Here is a 4,418-nt window from a genome sequence, read left to right as displayed (position 1 = left end):
GGCGCCCGCCCCGGCCGCCTCGCGGGTGGCGGCGCGTGGGGGGGGGAGGGGGGGAGGAGGAGGGTTTCGTGGGGGAAGGGTTTGTACATTAGTTGGCTTTCTTAAATTGATTTTGTTTGCCAGTTTATACATAGTGCATTATTTTACAACTTGTATAGATATATGCTACTGATCTATTCATCGAAATTCTGAAGTACCATATCCCATGGTTGATTGTAAAAATACATGAAACTGAAATGTTTGCTTACATTATGGTTTTGCTCCATTACAAAACAGTAAAACAGAGCTATCTATGGCCATCCATAGCAATTTGACGCTCTACACCGTTGGATCAATCGTTCAACGCTTTGGATTTCTTGGCTATCCACCGCACGCGCCGTGGGGTCGTTTCACCGTAAACGTTTCTGGGCAGCTGCTCAGGAAACTGACTAGGGTTACATCTCATTAATTGGGCCTCGTTCAGCGGCAAGACGTTTTGTACTTGTCGCAAGCCTGTGTCGTCGCGGCCTGCCGCTTGACGCCACGTTGTTGGGCTGCTGCTCGGGATTTCAAGCCCTCCGGTTCGTTACGCCTAGGTCTGTGCGTCTATTTGGACAGACCGTGTGGTATACATCGAGTGTACGCTCTATAAATAAGTCGCCGATTCGTCCCTGTGGCGTTGGGAGTTCGGCCAGCCACAACACGCACATGAATCACTGTGTTGAGTCGTTTGGGTCACATAATTACAGTTTACAGAGCAAATATAAGAAGCAACAATCTCTCGGTTGCGTTGCTTTTTTTCTTTCTCCGTGTATTGAGACCTCCAGTGAGTAGACAGCTCCGCTTTTGGGCTTATGAATGATAATAGTAGTATTTCTAAAAAAAAAAGAATTGATAGCAGTTGGTACACCTTAATAGCTCTCGGCAACTGGCTCTAAATAGATGTTAGTACCATTTAGAGATTCCTCCAGCAATCTAGCGTTCTAAAAACATGCCATGAAATTTTACAAGGCTTCGTAAATTTAACCTTCAGTTTTTTTTTTTGGTTAAATTTAACATGTAGTTGAATGAATTTCTGATATTAATACACATACACGACCGGCACTTATACACAATAACCTCGGTATTTCCATCATTAACGATTGGTTGCCATTTTGTTATATTTCAAACATTAGAATTCGGATTTTATTGTCCAAACTTTTCATAAACCACATCCAAATATATGATCTCTAGATATTCTTTATAGTCGAGGTACTAAATTGCTTTACTCTATAATATGTACAATATTTATACATTTTTTTTAGTATTTCATAATATAGACAGGCACAGCGAAGCGCGCATCTCTGTTCTAGTTTTTCGGAAAACATCGAGACAATCAGATGCAAAAGTAAAAGAAGTAGATAGCGTCATGTGGGTTGTCTCAATCTCGAAAGTACTACACCACTTGGCCTTGAAGTAGACAGCGTGGGCGAGCATGAGGTCGAGGTTGGTGCCGGGAGAGATAATGGAGCCGATGAGCTTGTTCGTGGCCATCCTCACCCAGTTGTTGATCTTCTCCGATGTTTCTTCCTGCTTCATAAATTAGTTACAATAAACCAAATCAGAGCACAATTCATTTATAGGCCATTTTTGTCGAACAACAAAACCGGATAAATAAAATGGAATCACAATAAAGTTGATGCTAGAAATATATAGTCATCCTTTAATACTACTAATAGAGTGCCCGTGCGTTGCCACGTGCTCTCGAAATAGTTTACAGAGTTACATGTTAAAACCCACACATACAAACAATATAACACAAACTGAAGTCCATTATATTGCAATGTAACAAACTAAGTGATGTTACAACTTAACATCTATTACAAAAATATTAATATCTAGATGATGCGCTTAAGAAATTCTTTCACAATATCAGGAAAGTTTCCTCTAGCTTCATTTCCACAATGTTTTAGCAAGTATAATAAAAAATGCTTCCTCAATTCATACCCATCCTGTCGAAAAAATAAATGCAGTTAGTATCAAAATTTCATGCCGAAGTTCTTAAAACATGTAACCCACAATACTCACCGCGCAAATCGGCTTGACCAATTCTTTACCGTTCCACCAGAGCATAAAATGAAAAACAAAATAGCCAGACACATTCCTGGAACACTTTCAATTAATAATATAAATAATATAATGATAACAAAAGTAAATATTCTTGTTATGAATTCATTACCCGTCTATACTCGTTGGAACACCGGCCAAAAATAAACGATGCCATTTAGATATATTAGAATTCCACCCAGACAGCTTTATTTCGAGTGCTTCTTTGAAATCCCTTGAAAAACTTTTTAATTTCAGTGAATGCCTCAAGTTTTTATCCTCTGACGATTGTGATGATTGAATAGGATCCATAATATATAGACGACGTGCCTCTTTGTCGATGATGTACAAGATGTATCGGCCGATGGATGCATAGGGAAGATAAATCTACAAGTGGAGCTATTAGAAACAAAAACAAACCATGATAACAAAGGTCAAAATATTTTATTTACCTTATTGCAAGATGAGATGTCGGTCTCCATTCTAGGCCAGCTATCAAATAATGTTGCCAACGTCTGGATAGTTTCCTTCTCACAAAACTTCTGACCTAGTGTTGACTTTAGCAGCATGGACTAAGTAAAAGAAAAAATATTGTTTCAACATGTTGATACTAATGGCACCTAGAATGAAGAGTTACGGTAACTTACACAAAATCGTATATCCATGTAGTGTATAGGAGGGTCTGTGAACAATACTCCCTTGTCACATGCCAGCATAAGCACGACGGTGTTGAAGCAACCATTGTCCATGGGCTGCTCCATGTTAAGTATGCACTGAAGTTTCTTAAGACTTAAGCTCATTGGATCGGGTGTGGAGCTCTGGACCCATACCTTCCTGTAATTTGGATGGTAAGAAGAACAATAATATACATCCGCACATTAAATATTGATACATGATACTTACTCCAAACACCCAGCATCATTGATCGACATGATGTAGTTGCAGAGGCCGGCAAGTACTTCACGTTGGTCCGTGGGAATGATAGTGATTGGGGCAGGACGTTTGTCTTCGACCACGTCAGATGGATTATCCAGGATCTCAAGATCAGAATTAGCTAAAGTTTCTTCGTTGAGAGGTTGATGGTACATGGGACATCCTTTTAGCTTATTAGGCTCTGAATCGAGCAAAATAATTGCTAATTTTTGTCAAAAATGTTTCATATCCTCCTACAAAAAAATACGAAAACAATTTATAAGATATTTTGATAAAAAATTATGAGATAATGTATAAAACTGAAATACCTGCGTGAACTGGTCTGACAGTCTATGTGATGTCTAGTATTCCATATAATTTAGCATAAATAATCCACATGATACGCTATAATATTATAAAATAATGCTTTAGAATATCACACAGATGAATCTAAAAACAAACCATTGTAACAAGTGCTTACCCATCGGTTTGTATTGCCTCCTGAATTTGCTCTACAACCATCCATTTTGTAACATTGAGATCAGGCCACTTATGACCTCTGATAAACTCCGGACTATGCTCTGCAAGTTTCAGCCATTTCTCGAGCCCTAGTAACTTTTATATATATATATATATATATATATATATATATATATATATATATATATATATATATATGAGAAATGCTAAGGATGAAGTCAAACAAAATAAATGTTAAGATGAGAAAAGAAATAGATAGTTACCGTAGTAGCAAGGTCATTGCGTTTGATATTCTCACCAAGTGAGTCCAATACTTGGATCTCTCGTTTTTTGGCGTTGGCAACTGCTAGATACCAATGGTAGCTCGGCATGTTAATCGGAATGAATAACTGGTGTAAATAAGATACAAGTCACAGTCACAATTAGATATAGTTATTAATAAATCATTAAACATATGAACTAAATAAAAACAATCCATAATTATATGCATGGATTACGAGACAAAAACTAACCATATCTTGTTGTAGATAAGTATTAACATGACGCACGATGCGATGATATTTTAATGGGTCTATGTCTCTTTCCCCGTCTTCTTTTATCTGGCCCGATACAAACGTGCTAATAATGTGTACCTTTTCACCCCCCTATCTTGTAGATGCTCGTGAGCAAGCATGCAATATATGTAAGCATTTATCACTTGCAAACAATATTTAGATTATATTTATAAATTATGATATTATATATAATCAATTAATTACAAAGTTTGTGCAATTGGTCTTACACCGTCATGTAAGAACATGTCATTTTTAATAAGGCATTCCAAATCGTCAGTTGCTAACAAGGCATCTCCAATGTTCACAAACTGGGTATTCTTAGGGGCAGACTTGATTGATTTGATGACTGTAATATCTCTAGGAGTACAAACATAGTCTATGAAATTCATAAAAAAGTGAGCCAGCTTA

The sequence above is a fragment of the Triticum aestivum genome, chromosome 1B (assembly GCF_018294505.1).
Source record: "Triticum aestivum cultivar Chinese Spring chromosome 1B, IWGSC CS RefSeq v2.1, whole genome shotgun sequence".
NCBI lineage: Eukaryota > Viridiplantae > Streptophyta > Magnoliopsida > Poales > Poaceae > Triticum > Triticum aestivum.
This window is presented reverse-complemented; position numbering follows the sequence as displayed.